Source organism: Lasioglossum baleicum, chromosome 5, assembly GCF_051020765.1.
Source record: "Lasioglossum baleicum chromosome 5, iyLasBale1, whole genome shotgun sequence".
Classification (NCBI taxonomy): domain Eukaryota; kingdom Metazoa; phylum Arthropoda; class Insecta; order Hymenoptera; family Halictidae; genus Lasioglossum; species Lasioglossum baleicum.
Genome location: NC_134933.1, coordinates 6841604 through 6861066, shown reverse-complemented (window position 1 = coordinate 6861066; position 19463 = coordinate 6841604). Strand labels below are relative to the sequence as shown.

At 39.4% G+C, this 19463-nt stretch overlaps 1 protein-coding gene and 1 long non-coding RNA gene across 3 annotated transcripts in view; both read left to right on the top strand.

The window, feature by feature from the left end:
* Nucleotides 1-19463, top strand: part of Invadolysin (leishmanolysin-like peptidase, invadolysin) — a 139890-nt gene that overhangs the window by 6089 nt on the left and 114338 nt on the right. The window lies entirely within an intron of this gene.
* The window catches only part of LOC143209121 (uncharacterized), a 41576-nt gene continuing 22113 nt past the window's right edge, over nt 1-19463 (top strand). The window contains exons 1-2 of the long non-coding RNA XR_013009051.1: nt 1-11869; nt 12076-19463. The exon at nt 12076-19463 is cut by the window's right edge and continues 22113 nt beyond it. This is a non-coding gene — a long non-coding RNA (uncharacterized LOC143209121). The remainder of the gene's footprint in view (nt 11870-12075) is intronic.

The window sequence follows — 19463 nt, the reverse complement described above, 5'->3', positions numbered from 1 at the left end:
GTTTTACACCGAAACAGAACCATTCTCACTCTCTTCCACTCTCTATCTCCTTTTCTCTTTCTCCTCTTTTCACTTTTGTTGTCTCTCGACACTATGTAGTCGGCAATGACTCCGACACTTGCTCCGCTAGCATCCACTTTCCTTTCAACTATTTTAAAAATTTATTTCTCTTTTCGTTTTCTTGCTCGTTTTCGTTTTCGTTTAAATACTGTATTTTTTTATTATATATTTTGTATAGTTCAAGATGATTTGAGGTTATCGGGTCCTGTTGGTCGTTCGCTGTTTAATAGGAAGTTGCCACGAGGTTTGTTTGTAAATTTAGTTTGTGTGGTTTTTTTAGTTTTTGGGGCTGTTTGTTCGATGTTCTACTGGGTTTTGATATATCGGGAACAAGTCCTGTTCCATTCCCGTAGGAAAGAAATCGCGTGACTTTAGCGAAGCGTGCGTTTCACGTGTCACGTGTTCAAGCTGTCTCTCTCTCTCCTCGCCTCGCCTCTTTCACTCCCCCTTTCTCTCTCGCACACCTGTGTCTCGCGTGCGTCCCACTTCGCTCCGAACCAATAAGCAGCCGTTTTCCTCCGCTATTCATCGGCTGTTTAAATGCTCCGCATTATTGCGCTTTTAATCGTTACATTATTGAGACCGAGCGTCGCCAGCATTCTTGTTGGCCCTCGCGACCTCCGTTTATTATCCGATGTCTGAAAACTACCTCTCTCATTAGAAGGAGACCCGACGCGAGTCGTTCTTTGGACTCGTTTTCTCGCCGCCGAGCAATTAGCGTCAACCGGCGCGGCGACTCCGATCGCCGATATTTCTGCGATTCTGGATCTAGGATGATACGAATGTTATTATTAGACAGCGGATGTTTGTACGGAATAAAAACTGTCTGCGACGGTTGTACAAAAAACAATTTCCACGAAGGAATATATCTTTAGTAATTTGAGCAGGTCGAAAGTTTTTTTATGAATGCTGTGTCTAATTATTACGATCTTTGTTGATCTTTGTACATACAAGTATTTTTCAGAAACATCAATGAACACGTTCATGACCAGCGTTGTATGCAGGGTGATCGGTAACTGGAGCAGAGTAGGACAATAATCAACTATATAATATTTAAAAATGACTTCTTGAATGTTAGTCGTAGCAACATAGTCATTAGTTAAAACATTTTGATTAGTTAGTGATAACTAATTAATAATATTAATGTATGTTAATCGCACAATAATGACTGATATCTGATCATCGACTACTAATTCACTAATAAGTAGAGGGGTGTGCGAGAACCCGAAATATCGGGAACCCGATGGTCGGGACGAGTCGAGAAGAGATCGAGTCGGGTCGGGTCGGGTTCCCGAAAATTTCGAGAATATGACATAAGACACTCTTGAAAAGAATTCGTGATGGACAACATTCTTTCAATTTTTGAAAACATCTAGAATAAAAAATCCGAAACTATGAATGTATTCATTAAACCGAATATAAATGATTACTGGGTTCTCGAAATTTTTCGGGAATCCCGATAAATTCGAGAATCTCGAAATTTTCGGGTACCCGTCCCGATCTCGAAAAAATTTCGTGTTCCCGACCCGACCCGATATTTCGGGTTCTCGCACACCCCTACTAATAAGCAATAGCTAACGATTACTTAGAGCTGTGACTAACTATTTGCCATTTAATTATCACTAGACTGCGGATCTTTATGCAAAATAAAAACTTTCTACCTGAATTACAACAAGCTGGGATGAACTAAATATTTAATTTCTTGCTGAATATGTTTAATAGGTTGAAAATTATATGGTAGTATGCTTAAATTCTTCAAATATTTTTACTGTCATAAATTAGAGCTACCCATTTTTATCATAAATGCATAGAATCCGCAATCTAGTTATCACTAACTAATCAAAAAGTTTTGACCAATGACTATTTTGCTATGACTAACATTCAAAAAGACTATTAGTCATTTTTAAATATTAGTTGATTATTGCCCTACTCTGAACTGGAGGTACAAATTGCGAGTTGTACAATTGAAAGAGACCTACACTACTTAATTCTCTATAATCTAGGTCTTCAATATCTTCTAAACATGTGATGCAAAACCATGAAGCTCCTGAAATGCAATTTTCTCGAAAATAAAGCCTCGCATGACAACATTTTATTCTTCATTTTCGATTTATTCTTTTATCACCCTACTTTCGATCGTATCACCAGTTACAGAAAACCGAAACCAGTTAAGAGAATCGAATTAATTCTGTGCATGTCGTTTATTCGTAATTCATAAAAATTGTAGATACCAGATGTACGTAGATATATGCTTCTTTTTTAACCCTTAAAATCCTGAGTGGTGTCCTATAGGGACCCCAGAAAGTATTTTTCCTTGATAACTCTGTAAGTAATTGTTTGTAATTTTTCATATTTTATGTATTTTCTCTTTTTTCATCGTCAAGTATTGTGGATGATTTGTCGATTCTAAAAACATTACCGTTGTTTTGTTTTTAGCTATAAACATACTAGGCTTCTCCAGGAGACCCTATACGATTATAGATAAGATAAAATCTAGCGACAGAGAAGTAAATATTCTTTGTGAAGAATGTCGGATGTTCATCTGCAAAGATCATAGAGTAGAAATAATAGAGAAGAAAACTGTACGTTGCTTGGACCATAACGAATGAAGAGTATATTCTATTGTTTAGAATCTTGATGTATTAATTTTTTTTGTAAAGAGAATAAAATTTAATTTTATGTTTTTATACCATAATTATATCAATGATCATATATCAAACATATCTATTTTTTATTTTCAATTCTACAATTTTTTAACGTGGGGTCCCTCGAGGACCCCACAGCGTTATTAGTGTTGCCAAAAAGTATACAGCATTTTAAGGGTTAAATAATGTTAGTAAGTTGAAAATAATGCAGTATTTTCATTTCTACATTTTCCTCATAAATATAATAAATATAAAAAGTTATTGTGGAAAGCTTTGTTCAGACGTTTTACATGTAAATGAATCGTTTCGTGGTACGACCGTTCGAAAAAGAGGAAAATATGTACGGAGAAACTTAATCGATCTTTTTGTTATGGGTTCGAGATATTGCGGCGTGTACTGTGAATGCGTAAACATGGCGAGTCTAACTGTGTCAGTACAGTTCGCTCGTTAAACTGGCATGTACGTTTGGGACGTGGCATTGATCCTGTTCAGAATGATGTTCGTGAACTTGTTTTCATGCGCCGCGCTGTGCCGGCGAGCCACGTGTTTTTGAAGCGGGCACGTGACACTCTCTCTCTGTCTTGCTATGTTATACTTTTCCACAGTTCGCGGCACGTTTTACCTGCGAGAATACGGAATGTCTCGCATAACTGGGCGGAGCTCTGTCGAACGATTCGACACGCAGAAAATTCTGGTCGTGACTTCAGACACGTTTCACGTTCTTACTTAATTTTTTTTTTGTTTTCAATTTATCGTTTTATGTCGCATCGACTGATAAGTTTACTCTGCAATGCGGGATAATAATGTTTACTCCGAGAATGTACATGTCTTTAACTATTTTTCACGTTAGTCATCGCATTTTATGAAGAAGCTGTTTTAAACTCCGTTTTCTCAAATGTAAATTCAATCAGATGTAAATGAACGCAAGAAATAGGGAATTCCCAGGATGTTTCCTTTTTGTCGTTGCAATTGCATCAGACGACTTCGTTTCTTTCATAATTTAATGTTTCATGTATGAAAAGCCTACTAACACTAGATAGAACATCAATTTTATACGATTTGTATTTTAATACATTCCCGAATAAATAAATGCGTTCAAGCTTCCATCAAAGTAATTTTATAATTTCAACAGTTGTAGAAGAAAAGATCTGAAATGAAACATTTCCGTTATATGTCTCGACGTTTGTACATCGTTCTTATTTTCCTTTCATCGGGAAAATTCCGATAATTATTTCAAACAAAAGTCGACAAATATTTTTCTGTTGTATCCGAAGCTTCATTGTGTACTTTCCCCGGGATCCGATTGTTAATGTTCTATTCATCTTGCTCGGACGAAGTGTATAGCTGTTTTCTGGTTTCATATAAACCGACAATAAAATACGCTAAAATTCGATAAACCGGAATGAGAAAACATTGCGGTACGTGTTCAATATAGATTCGATTTACTGTAGTTACGAAGAGATAACAGCCGGGAAAAAGCACTATGTACTCCAAAAGAGATTTGCTGGTTTCATCGTATCCTTGGGGAGTCGCCTCTACCATATTTTCTATTTTAGAGGGAAACTCTGATTCTTGTAACCTGTTAGAACACCCGAGGAAGTTCGAATTGAAAAGGAAACACGGTTTTAAAGTTCCCGTGTCACGTATGTATATCGATTATTATTTCAAGCTGCTCCTTCGCGAGAGACATATTATTTCATTTGAAAAACCTCATTATCGAAACTGTAATAATTCCCACAAACTTCGACTTTTGTCGGAGAAAATTCAACGGTTTTTCTGTCGATTAGTTTCTACGAACATTGATTTTTGTCAGAGAAAATTCTGTTTTCTCAACGGTTAGTTTTTTAGCGGTTTTACGGGTGTTTTTGAAGATAAGTTTATGACAAATTACAAGAATCCAGTGTTTTTTTTTTTAAATAATAATCGAGTCGTGTTTTATTCTTTACATGATGGAATCTAATTCAAATATTGTGTTTATTTCATGACATTGAAATATGGAAATGATCGTCATGTTTGTTTTTATTTAAGAACACGAATTTTTTTGCTTTATGTCATTTTATCCGATTGCACATTTAAATGTTTCGGTAGATTAAACAGCTTGCAGAATTTTTTGCGTGCCGATAAATTGCAGTTATGGATGTGCATAAACTGTCTCGAGAGTTCGGAGTGAAAATGAGATAGATTTAAGGGGACTCGCCACCTAGATTTATTTTTCCCTTTTCCGCAAATCGAGGAATCATGATTGGCAAATATGCGCCGCGCCGCCGTCGCGAACGTGTTAATCAGAATTGCATTTATCTTTTTATTTCGTGGAGTTTCTGAAACTTTCGGTCCTCCGGTAGACGAATGAAAATGAATTTTCGACCGCTTAGCGGCGCGAAACATTTTTTTCTCTTTTTCTTGCACTCGTTCTCTGTTTTTCTCTCTCTCTCTATTCCCCCCTCTCGTCATTCGTCTTTTCTTTCTTTTCACGCTTGGTTTTTATCCGTCCAACTTTTGCGCCCCCAGGGATCCCGCGAATTGCATAGCCATGCATATTCGAAACTTTCCATGGCTTTTCTGCTGGAACACCAACCCCTCCAACCTCACCTTTCGTTAATAAAGAACGATCCATCTGGCATGTGCTATCGATCGCAAAACACAGACTGTAATTTTCCACTTTGATATGGTTTATATTAAGATTTTTTTTGTTCGGCCGCGCAGTGTACCTTTGGTGATAAAAAGCTTTTTGCGGTGGCTGTTTACCTTTTTCACTCCGAAGTGCTCCGAGTGCGTGCTCTAAACTGCAGCGCGATGCATAAGCATGGATAAACCTGTTCTCTGCTTTTCATGCATTCAACGAAACACGCGATCGTCGATGAAACTGTGCGGGCGATCGATAAATCGATTAATTTCAACAATTCCGAGAAGCTCTACATTTTTAACCGACTTCGAAAAAGGAGGAGGTTACTCAATTCGATCTGTATGTGCCTTTTTTTTCATTTTTTTTTCTATATGTTCACCGATTACGCCGAGATGGATGGACCAATCGTAGAGTATGTCCCCGGGGTGGTCCCGTGAAAAAAATTTTGCATTCTTTTTATTCCTTACGATTTTATTTGCGAAAAATGAATTATTTTACCGATTACTCCGAGATGGATGGACCAATCAGGACGAAACCTTCTGCATTTTGTAAGGTATGTCTCCCGATTGGTCCCTTGAAAGCAAATTTAGCATTTTCTCATTCTTTGCGGTTTTTATTGCAAATAACCAATAAGACCGAAAAACTATGCAACGGTGTTCTACAAATTCTGCTCGTTCCACTAAAAAGTGACTTCGAAAAAACGCACTAAAAAAAATGCACTAAAAAGTATGAAGTAATTTCCATTTAATTTATGTGAATACACACGAACTTAAATAAAATACAATCGTTTCGCAGGCGGTGCAAAATTGAAAATTTTCGACACTGGAAATTACGAAAATCCTTAAATTCTTCTACATGCTTTCACATATTAATGTATCTTCTCTTCCCACCTACTGATTTCCAAGTCCATCAAATTCCAATGAAATCATAATCAGCAACATCTGTCATTTGGAAAGTTTTTAATTTTTGCGCCTCCTCCGAAAAGATTGTATTGTATTTAAGTTCGTATGTATTCACATAAATTAAATGGAAATTATTTCATACTTTTTAGTGCATTTTTTAGTGAGTTTTTTCGAAGTCGGTTAAATTTTTTTTTATAAAATTTTTTTATTCGTGTTACATTTTTAGTATTGCAAATCCGTAAAAGTTCTATAAAAGCATAAAGATCCGCAGTTTAACAATGATGATCCAGTGCAACGTAATATTCCAGTTATTGTCACGATTTTTGTTGTGCTGAAGGACATTGTTATAATAATCGTATTAATTGCGATTAAGAATTTTGACCGTCGCAGAATGGCAAAGTGTTCTTATCAGACTTCTTGTCTGCCGGTTCCCAGTCTTGTCATAGTTTTCACTGAAAACGTTCCGAATTAATTACGGGGGATTGTTCGAATAGACAATGGTAGTCATGGTAATCCTGATGCTGACAGAATAGAGTCCAGAGCGGAGGATCACGAAGATTTCGGATATTGTTGTCCTGCTAATTAGTACGACGTTTCACAAACGAATTCAATAATCCGTTTCTCCTCCGTTCATAAAGGCAAGTTGAGTTTTGATTTTGACGTGAACCACCTGTCGTGCACTGACATTGTTCGCGTTTTAATCACGGGATTGGTATTTCCACTCATATTCAAAGAAAACAAAGATTCTGCAGGTTTCATGGGTGTGAATTCGTTTGTTATATTAACTGCATTCTCTACTATACAATTTAGAAAACACGACATTTCTGATATTTGTTTACATGAAAACATTTATTGATTGAGATGATTGAGATGATTTTTAATTTCATACAACAAATGAATGGGTAAAGGAGATCTATTAAAAAATAGAATTCCCCTAATGATCGCATTATTACAAAAAAGCTTAAAAATCTTTGGAACAAAAACTCCGGAAAATGATTGGATTATGCTATTAGGAGTGGAATATTCGTCTAAAAGTTTCCGAAAACAGTTCGGTAACTGTCTACAGACAATACGGTTATTAAATTTCCGCGCGTTAATTAGCGGTTCTCGAGCAACAAAGCGGTCCTTTTTGCACCGCTTCCATTCTTCGGCCGTTTAAAAAGTTGGCCGGTTTAATCCGCGGCATGAAGCTATCGGAGCAATTAATTGTTTTTCAATGATTCCGATTAAAAGTGGTTAATCGATCCGCGGGGTGAATCACGAGCCAATTAAATGCAAATTGTCGCGTGCCAGGATTCCGCGATATTGAGAGAGGGAGAGAGAGGGTTATATAGACGCTATCGGGTGTCAAGGGGCGTGGAGAATCGGGAAAAATTAAAACACGAAATGCCTCATTAAGTCCGGAGATTTTCACGTATCAATATTTACGAACAAATGATTCGGCGGTTATACGGGGGAAGCGAATATTTGCACGATAGAGCGGATTTGCTAGTTTCGCGCTCGCGCGGGGGCGAAAATAATGGTAATCCTTGCGCACCCCCCTACGGCACGGCTTTTCGTTAATTCGTCTGTAACGTATGATCGATCCGAAGCCGAATCGAAATCAGAACCCGTTGCCCGCCGCCGCTGTTGCAATCCAATCGGCGCCGCTTTTCGCAAATATTTGCGCGCATTCGTGTCTCCGGGCGCGAGGACTTAAATTAAACTATTAATTATTTCGTCGGCGAGTTGGACCAACTGATTTTCAAGATACGCTTCGCCGTAACAATCGGATTATTCGCCGTAAAATACGCTAATACAGTCTGCCTGCTGTCGGTTTTCAATTAATCGCGGCGCGAATCTAAAAAGAATTTACATGTGTGCTATTTTACTTGCTTGAGGTAACGAACGTTCGATCCAGTATTAATACTGAAGTGTGTGACTGAAGAAGTGCGATGTTATCAAAATTCATAAAAAGCACCATTGATAGGTATTGCAATATTGCATATTGGATATCGTCTTTATTCGCATGAACCGGGAAGATAGTGGCACTAGACATCAATCACATTATTCCACAGTTTGTAAGGGAACGCAGTGTGGTCTAAGTTTTAGCGCGAATAAGTTACTGCAAAACTAAACTAATGTAAATCTGTTAAAATTTATACTTGTATGATAGTTTGATATGTATACTACAATAACAAAAGCAAAATTAGTAAATCACATCACCGTATTATTGTTGGCAAGATTGTCAACATTCCAGTAACCACATTTTGTTTTTCTGCGTTAGTCAATTGCTACAACTTCTTTCTTGAAGTGTGCATAAATTGTGTTAGTATCTTGTTATATGTATGATATTATTGATTATTATATTATGAACTGATACTGTTTAAGAAAAATTATTAGAATGTCGTAAGTTTTACATGCACGCATTTGCACGCGTTGCGAAGTATTTAATTTGAAAGCTTACTTCATCTCTATAAACGGCAAAGAGAAAACGCGATCCCCCGCAATCCCATTATCATTTTATTTTAATATTTTAGTAAACGTATCTAGGATCACCCGCTTAGAGTTGTTCGAAGAATGGTTCAAATTGAAGAATTTGAAACGAAAAGGATTGCGTTAGTGGATTACTAGAGGCTATTTTTACCTGAAGGAATGTGAGCGGACACAATATTGAAGGAATTTTAGAGAACTTTATAAAAAATATTGAGAAACGTTTGGAAAATAGGCAATAATTATAAAGATAGATTTCTGTCAAAGAATAAGAGAGAGAGACTTGGTTAAAATCTACCATGGTATTCCCCTTTAATGAGATTGACATTCACGAACTTGAACCCGCAAGAGTTGGAAGGCTATTAAAAAATGTTAATGAATGTAGTATTAGATTAATAATTATTATATTAATAAACAAGTAGTCAGTATTTTAATTATGTTTCATTTACTTTACTCAAATATTTAAAAGTAATTTTTACACAAAATGTCAATTTTTTCCTCGCACAATAATTAATTCGCACTAGAACTGACTTCTCAACCACTGTGTGGAACATCACAAATATTAATATGTACACCTAAAATTAGCATTGCCATAAATGGCACGAGCTCATGGCCCACCTAATATCTTACGGATTTGGATATCGAGCGCAGTCTGGCTATCATGCCTCGAGTATAATGATGCCCCCTCGAATTACGATTAGCGAATTCCAATTGAATCCGGATCGAAACGAACAATCTTTCCAGTCATTTCAAACAGTATAATAAATTCTTTTGGTTCAAACTTCAACACCTTCTTCTCATCCATCGACAAAGTACAGAATATTACAGTCAGTCAATTATAAAATCATTTACTTCGAACAGTTTTCACTTAATCACAATGATCTGTGTATGCAACGAGCTCCGACGGAACTGTTGAAACCAGAGCCCATCAAAAAGTTTCGCAGCTTTACGTTCCCCGATTTCTACCATAAATAATTAGCCGAGAAGATGATGCTCGCGTTCCCATGGCCGTGGTTGGCCCGACACCAGGAAATCGTTCGTTAGGCGAAATAAACGGCGATAAACCAGAACTGCGATACTTTCGAGAACCAGTGGGTAATACGGTAACGATAAGTTATGCGGTGTTCGCACGATTTCTCAGCTGCGTGGAATGGATTTTCTGGTTGCGGCTGCTTTAGGTGCATTACATTGCCGGGAGCATAGATCATCGGGTGGAGAATCGAATACTCTCCTGTTGCGATAGAAATCGAAATTTATGGTTGAGCACCGTGGAGAGTCGCGTACCTACAGCTACGTAGTAGTACTCTCATCCCCGTTGCTCATGGAATTCAAAGATAGCTGCACAGAAACGTACAGAAAACTGTACGCGTCAGTTGAACCGGGCACGTGCACCTTCCATGATTGTTCCACTCGCTTGTGTATGCGTTCTCGCGATACGTGAACAGGTCCTATAGAGAGCTCGAGATGGAATCCGGCAAAAATGACTTTTTCATAACACGCCTCACATACTGGCATACAATACATGGGCGGCACGGTGTCCGTGTGTGTGTCTGTATGCAACGAGGGCCTGTGTCGTGAAATTGCTCGTGCGGGCAAGTGCATGTTGCGCGGGGCTCTCGCATCGTCACACGGAAATCTCGTTCAACTGAAAGTATAACTCCTGTAAGGTGAACCATTTTTAACCGAATTCTCGTTCCCGCGACAGTATGGAGGTAGAACCGAGTTACTTTGTAACTCATCTCGCGCCCGAGGGAACTTTCCGAGACGCTCCCGCTGCGTCGCGAACATTAGGAAACTAATTCGCCACCTTTTTCGCTCTTCACTTCGCCTGTCACCTCCCTTTGTCGTAATTACTTTTTTCCTCGCTTAATAAATCACGCACGCGCGGCCGATCATTTCCTGAAACGTCCACGTATGTTAATTTAACGCTAAACCTACCAAAGTCTTTGTAATGTTTTGGAGTAACAATATATTTTTCGTTTTACCCAGCACTTAAATATCCGCAGTTTGTTACTGCTACATTCGCTAATAAACAACTGAAAAATATCAAAGAAGAATCGAGCGACCAGTAAAGTTAGACAAAATCGACGCAATTTGTTTAATGAGCGAGCAAGATTGGCACCTTCGTCGATCGATCAGCGTGGAAAGTAGAGTTCGAAATTCTGAAATATTTCCGTCATCACTTAAATTCGGCATTACACGGTAGTTAACGTGTTAAATGGATACAAGTTTGATGTCGAACGATTCGAAAGAACCACAACATCGTTGCAACACGCGAGCACCAACCCGTAACAAGTTGACCACTTTTACTTTTCGTGCGTAGTACACAAACAAAGTGATTTACCGAGTTGACGTGGCGTAAATTTCGCTGTGTTTTCAGTGAATTCGACAGAATGGATAAACACAAGTTGTTTCCTTCAGAGATTTAAAAGTCATCAATATATTGATCTTACTGAAATTCAATCACAGTGTAACTTCAATCGTTTTGTTTTTTGTCCGACGTTCTGTAGAAAAAGAATAGTTTGAAATTCACGTTTCAAGATTAGAAGATCCCCTAAAAACACCGATTGTTGACACGCAAAATCAATCTCAGTATATGGTGTGATAAATCACACCTTACCGCTAACTAAAGTACGCTATATGTATGTATAACAGTATAGATTGACCAATCTTATATAACACTTCGTCATCTCGCTTGCTCTTTTGTTGCTAAATTGGGTCAGTCTCGACCAAGCGCGAACAATGAAAAGGAAAGCGAGCGAATGTACAGAGAGTGCAAGCGAGATGGAACGTCTCTTGGGAATAGTCGGACGGTTTCACGGTACTCTGAAATCTGTCCTACACCGTATCGATGGACCATTTCGAAATTATTTTATCTGTTAAACGGATTGCACACTATTCTGGAGGTTTACGAACATTTTTAGACATCCAAAGATCCATGGTCATCGATACTGCAGTAGGTATCCGGGAAGGTTTCGTCAATTTTTCATTTTACTAAATTTAGTGACGAAACTTTCACCGATATCTGTGTCTCTCGCATTTTTCCGAATAAATTGATACCAAACACGACACCATTCGAATCAAGTTATCCTGTTTAATTGACGATTTAGTAAAACCTCGATTATCCGAATTCTACAGTGTTCCTCAGATCAGTTCGGATGATCGAGGTTCTACTGTATCGTGAATTAAACAAGTAAATTTTAGTAAATATAATGCGAATTGCATTGTGTTTGGTCTCATTTTAATCATCAAATATCATCATCAATCAATAAAATTAGTAGGAGTTCCATAGAAAAAGCATTAGAAACGAGAAGTTTTATCAAGAAATAGTGTATGTGCGCGATATAAGCTTAGATCAGTTCGGATGATCGAGGTTCTACTGTATCGTGAATTAAACAAGTGAGTAAATATAATACGAATTGCATTGTGTTCGGTCTCATTTTAATGATCAAATGTCATCATCAATCAATAAAATTAGTAGAATTTCCATAGAAAAATCATTAGAAACGAGAAGTTTTATCAAGAAATAGTGCACGTGCACGATATAAGTAATATATCAGTTCCGAGACATAACTGTACTTGTAACTAGAAGAATCAGTTCTGCTTATTAAAAAGAAGGTCCCATTAAAATTTGCATGAAGATCCATAATGACTATACTGCTAAGAACTGTTATCTTGTGGATCCAGTTAGAATAGTCCTTCTCGATGGTAGCTGAGAGGGTTAGCTTAATGTAAATTTACTTTAATAACAACTGCAAGACAGAGATTGAAGAACGAGTAATCCGAACAAGAAGATGGCAGGCAGGTGTCTGGAACTTTGGAAAATCGGTTTGTACAAACATTTCTGCAACGTTGTGTGTATGTAACGGTATAGCGCATCATCTCGTATATCACGCGGAAGACACAAAGATAAGGTGGCTAAAACAATGAGGTCTGAACTACAGCTCTACGTACACAACAACCGCTCGCAAAGATTTCATTACAGATACCGGGAAATGAGGCTGTCATTGGACAAAGGCAATAACACTCGATCCACCGTACTGGAAAGTCAAACGCGCATGAAAGTTGGTCTCGCTCGGCCATAGCACTTTGACGGGGTAAAATAGATTTAACACTGGAACTACCGAGTTGACAAAGTCACACACTTTTGCTCTTATTTCCCGAGTTGAATTTATCTCTCGGCCGTCGAGTAGGTAAAATATTTATACGACGGGGAAATGAATGATCGAAACTGTTAATCTCGAAACTAAATAACTGTGGCGAGGTCAGGCAAATAGTAAATCAACCTGCGGAATATAATGGCCTCCATAAAACGGATGGACGAGGGTAAATTTTCTTTAAAAAATACGCACTGTTTTTGGCAATTACTTTTTTGAATAATCTTAGAACACATTCTTAGAACAAAATTCTCGTAATCTTTTTACTGTTCGAAATTACACCAACCCATTTATGTCAAGAATGCATAAAATCGGCAGTTTCATAATGACTGTCTTTACGTACGCATAATTATGTAATACTGCTTAATCGGCGACCTAATACGAACATAAGAATGCGCGCTGTTACAATTTTCGCGAGCCAACCCGGCTGCATCAGAAGCGTTCTGCAGTTCCGAGAAGCTGCTTAATTTTCCGCGTATTTTGCGAATTCCCCTCCACCTCCTCCATCCATGAAACAGCCATTTCGAGGTAAAATACCAGTCACAATTTTGTCGACGTTATTGCGCTCTGTGCCGCGGGGCAAATGACTTCTGCTGGAAAGTGTACAGTTTTCTGTTGTAATCAAACGATAACGTGATTCCCATCCGAACGATCGTGCACGTGAAAGCATTGTTCGAGAAAGTTAACGAACCGTGTTCCGGTATGTCATCATTGCTATGCAACAGTTTGACGCGTGCACGAATCTTGATCTGGGAACCTTATCGGAGAGCCACAAACGGTTATTGGAAACTGGTCGGGATGAGGCAAGAGAAAAATAGTCCCGCAACACCAGATTCATTTTTACGATTGTTGAAATCGTAAAAGTGGTCCAAGGAAAATCGATAAATATGAGTCCAACACAGTTCCATCAGCAGTGAACGGTGCTAAACACCATCAATTACAGTTACAAAAATGGTGCGAAACCCTCATCGCAGCGCGGCGCCTTAGTTTTGAAAGATTAAGTCGAAAACCTCCGATTTGTGGAGAGCGCGAGGATGTCCCGGTAATGAACAAAAAAAAATTTAATTAAGGCAGAGCCGAGGACGACGAAGAAAACGAAGTCGATCCTTGCGGAACCGTGTGGCGCGTGCAAGCGGGCTTTTGTTCCGTCAGCGCGCACACAGTTCGACGAATATCCCTTCGACCCTCGATTTTCCAACCTGGAGGGCTCGATCGTGGCCCGCCTACAAACAAGATCTGATTAGACGAGCGAACAGGCGCCTTGGAGTACCAACCAATCGATTCGAATTCAGAATCTCGAATTTACGCCGGTTCCTGTCCTCCGGTTGTACCTCGGAGCCCAAATACTCCGGCGGCTTGCCAGTGCATCGCAAACTATCTGGATTCCCGAAACCGGGGTCCGTGTTGCGAGCTGACGAACGTAGACGGATACAAGGTGCCTGACTGCAACCTCTCAGGGTATCTATTAGCATATCTTCCAGTCTCTTTGGAAATGCACGCGCCAGTCTGCGTAACGAGACGAAATTATTTATGAATTTATGCGTTCGACGTGCTACGCGTTCAATTATTTAGATCTTGCTCGCTGCTGTCGGCAGTTGTCCCTTCAACGAGGTGTCATGATACTTGTAAATGTCTGTTTCATCGTCAGCATTAATCTCCATTCGATCCAGCTATCAACATATCTTCCAGTCCGGAAATGCACGCGTCACTCTGCGTTGCGAGCCAAAATTATTTATGAATTTCTGCGTTCCCTGCGCTCGGCGTAATTATTTAGGCAGTGCTCATTTCCAACGGCAAGGTGCGATGATACTTGAAAATCTTTATCGTCGGTATCAACGCAATATCCACCAACGATTGTTTTCGAATTTTTTAAAGTCTTTCACCCGTGGTTAAGGATTTTTTAATGGACCTTTTTTTCAACAGCAATTCCTGTAATAAATTACTATTTGATGGTGGACTAAGGGGCCGAAGTCCGGAAGAACGTTCAAGCGATCTTCATTCGATAGCCATTTAATTCGGTGCAATCGTAAGGATCTTTATCTTCCCGAACGAAGGCAATTTTCAAGAAGTAACATTCTCGATCAGCCGATTTCCCAGCGAAGTTTCTTGCTCGCGGACGAGTCTCGTTATTCACTGTCGGGCAATTCCGAAGTATCACCGGGGCCAAGTCTTAGATTAATTAACATTTTCTGGCGTAACAGTTTCTCCTGTGACACGATTGCCTGACTGCGGAGCGTCAAACTTTTGTTCGGGCGAAACGGGCCGACGACGTAAGCAAACAAAGAGACGACTTCTTCATTAGGATCTTTCGTCCTGACGGGAAGGCGAAACTTTCGTATATATGTATAGCAGCATCCGCGCAAAATTCAGATCTCTCGCGATAAAACCCGAGTTGGCGCGCAGCTGCCTCTCGCAACAATTTCGATCGCAATCGTTCCCCAGAATGTCTATCGAAATAATGGCGAAACGATGGGTGGAAATTAAAATTCCTATGGCATTCCCGGCCCGTTCATTCAACTGTATGATTGAAGGCGAACGTGCTCGTATAAAGTAATTCAATACATCCCGCGCATGCTTTGCGAAACTGGAAACGAGGTTTTTCTCCATGATAATCAGTGGCCTATTGATTTCAAAAGCAGTTTCGATGGACGTCCGGGCGTGGAATTGCGGAACGTTAGGTTAGTATTATATTGCGGTTTATTTAAGAGTATCGTGGATTTTTAGAGATTTTCTTCCGCAAGAATTTTCCTTGTATTTTTTAACTTTAACGATTAAATCGTTAAGGAACATGAAAGTCTGATAGTGAAGGGTTTTCTAGTTTCATAGTAAAAAGTATTCCCAAAGTTGATCGAAAATATCGTGTAAAAAACAAGAGTGCTTGTGCAAATGCCAATCATCTCTATAACTATAGTAAAGCCTTGATCTAAGAGATACTGTGATTCTACTATTTCTTCGTGACCGCGCCGAACGAAAAAAAAGAACGTAGACCATCGTAGAACATCGTGTTTAGTGTCATTAATAGCTCCGCTGATTGATAAATAACTTCAATTTATTATTTCTGATTATATATATATATATATAGCAGAAAGTCAGAAGTGTCATGTCAATCATCGCGACCCACGTTTTTACCACCTTTTTATTTATTTATTTATTAGCTCGCTTTCTTGTCTGTCTGTCTGTCTGTCTGTTTGTTTGTTTGTTTGTTTGTTCGATACAAATTTTGCAATTAATTTTAAACTAACTTCCCGATGGGAGCTAGAGACTTGAAATTTTAACCATAGCTCAGAACTGGATGACAATGCAGTATTTAAAAAAAATTTTTAAAAAGCCTATGCGTTTAGGAGATATAAATTATTAATAAATTTAACCGTTACACCTTCCCGCGCGACGTTCGGTAGTACTGATTGTGAATTTTTAATAGCTATGAAAATACTTGTAAGATTTAAAACGAAAAACGTGGGGCGCATGCAATAGATAATTGATGCATGAATGGTTTACCTAAGTCACTAACAATTTTATTGCACTGCAAGTGATATGAACACTGTTGTGCGAGTTATCTCAACGGCGCAGCTACTCTCTACACTCCTTACTATTATCTTGCGCCCCACGTTTTTCATTTTAAATCTTACAAGTATTTTCATAGCTATTAAAAATTCACAATCACAAATTTTCTGGACTATCTGTATGGGGTTAGGAATCTGTATGGGTTAGGAATCTATATGAGGTTAGGAACCTGTATGGGGCTAGGAAAAATTAAATATTTTATACTTTTCAGTCAGTTTTAAAAACGTGGTGGTTTTTAAAAATTTATTTTTATTTGAATAATTTTCAGAACTCTATAGAAAAACATGTAACTCATATAGTTTTGATTATTTCTACATAGAGAAAATCGCACATGTATTTCGGATACCGATAAACACGTGTGCAAAATTCCGATACAAAAGGTTGGACAGTTTTCTCGAAAAAAAAACTCCTCGTGCGAACGGCTTTGCAAAAGCAGAATACCCTCTTAAGAAATCGCGGGAGGCAGATGGTCCGAGCGTCGCGATATTTCAAAGCAAAAGTCTTAATTACGTTATCACGGCCGGTTGCATCCTGTCTTACGGTCATATCGCGGACCGGTTGATCTTGGCCGGTCGCCAAGAACCGTCACTGCCAGGAATTGTAACGCCGAAAGGAGGCTGCTTCGAAAGAGAAGGCAACCGGCAAGCAATGGGTGCACTAGACGCGTCGTAGTTGGAAGATTTTAATTAAACCCCCACCCCGAACGGCTGTTTGCAGTTTGTAGTCCCCCGTAGAAAGCGGAAAAACTCCCGGTAATGACAAGCGAAAAAATAGATTCTTATCTAACCGTGCTGCTCGCTCTCCGAAACCGGCGAAACTGATTTCCGTGAACGGGGTGTGCGGGCGGGGGTGGTAAATCGGAAATCGTATCGTTCACTCGTAGATGCTATTTATCATTGGCGAAACGTGATTAAAACTTTTCGAATTATTAACGCGTTGGAGGCGTGGACGTCGCTCACTCGCATGCTCGACTGGCAACCGTATTATTTCATGGAAAAGTAGAAACGATAAATTCTTAACTCCTTGTCATGGTGAACATTTCAAACAAAACATTTAAATAATTATTCCAGTAAACGTAGCTATGCAAGAAATATGCAGACAATTTTCATTTTGAAGATCCAATTTTCACGGAATTTTAGAGAAGCCCCAATGATTTGCAGTTTGAGCGAACATGACACCATCCGTGGGTCGAACGTCGATCAAGTGAGTTGGCAGCACATTATCAAAAAATTAGAAGGGCGGCTAATCGATTTGGTCTGTGAACAGCTGAAATGTGGTTTCGATGAGAAAACGGTTCGCAGGTAATCCTGCATCGATAGGCTTTCTTCGGGAACGTTTCGAGCCTGTACACCGGCATAATCTTCGATAAACTGGAACCACTATGGCAACGCGTCTGCAAAGTATGGGCATCGAAGGACCTTGATCGCAGAGGTCGCTGCTGGCTTATCCTACACGATGAACGATCGGATAATACCTAGTTGTGCGGAGTCGAGCTACAATGCAACGCGGAATAGAAGGGAGGGCTAACCCAGGGACCGTGCCAACAAAAACGAGAGGCGATAGCAAGCGGAGTACCATAATCCCGAGAACCATAATTGATCAGGTCAAAGCGCGTAGGATCAATCGAACTTCGATATCGCGTGTTACCTCGGCACTTTCTGTCGACACTCGCGGAATCCGGACGACTTCGCAAGCAAAATTTTACGGCGAACTCTGCGACGTGTCCCGAGCCCATTAAACCCAAGTTTATTTCGCATACGGCTCGTGTCTACGGGCTCCGGATTTAACTCGGATCTATTTTACAATCTCAAATTCCATCAAGGCGGGTACTACTTTATAGGGTCTTATTCCGATCGTGCGCGGAATTCGAAGGGCTTTGAACTTTCGAATTAAGAGGGCGTTCTGGTTTTGCGAGGCGGTTTTTGCACAAACTTTCCCGGAGTTTTTTTTTTCAGGAAAACTACGGTGCCTTTCTCACCGAAATTTTGCACGCGTGCTTATCGATGTTTGAAGTACACGCGTGATTTTTTTCAAGTCGAAATAATCGACACTACACGAGTTATAAATTTGAAACGTAAAATCAGAACAAGGCTCTCGTGCCGCGTCTTTTCGTCTTTTGTGTCGAAGAAAACGCAGAGATTTTCCTCGGCTCCCATTGTTCGCAAAGCTATGGTATATCCAGGCTCTTAATCCGATTATTTTTTCGGCATTCTTTGTCGCATGCATAACACAGCAATCTCGTCTTATACGGAAGCAGGCTCCGTATTCGTTTTTCGTATTTCAAACTCTCTTTCAAATGCTCCTTTCGCATGGTTTAAACGTAGAAATACGGGCTGGGCCAAAATTCGTGGTAGGAATCGGGTCAGGAACCATGGAAAATGTTCGTTGTGCTGATGCAAATGTAGGAAACGTTCGAAACGTTTATAATGGACCTTGAAAATAAAGTTGGCAATATCTAAAATAAAATTCCCTCTTCCATTTCTGGGAGAGATGGCAGGTAAAGTGTTGATAAAATATTTATCCAATCTGCAGCCGAATATTTTCAAAGGCAGCTCTATATTTGAGAATCGTGACCCCTTCTTCCAGGTTATTTCAAAGCTACATATAACTGAATCTAGGACCGCGACAGGGTCGATTGTGCAATATGTTTTCGAGAAGCCATGGATTCGTTCGATATATTGGCACACGTTGAAAGAAAAGTGAAAGACATCCACGGGAGCGAGCGTGTTCAATTTTGATAGTAAAACCGTGATTGTTTCCCGAGCCGCTCCCCTATCGAGCGGCCTTTGTATGCTCGATTTGCATAGACGGCTACAGTCCAGAAGCGAAAAGTTTCACAGCCGTCCACGTGCCATTTTCCAAAACCAGTAATAACTCCCGCAGCTTTCTAGCAAATTTCCGCAAGTTAATTTCAGATATGTGCAGTAGTAAAATTCATATTAGATCACGAGTTCTAAACTAATTTTCGGGTCCGAGAACTTCCGATATATTGCTTATCACCGGCGCCAAACGTCGATGTCCATCTGACTTTTCCGAATTC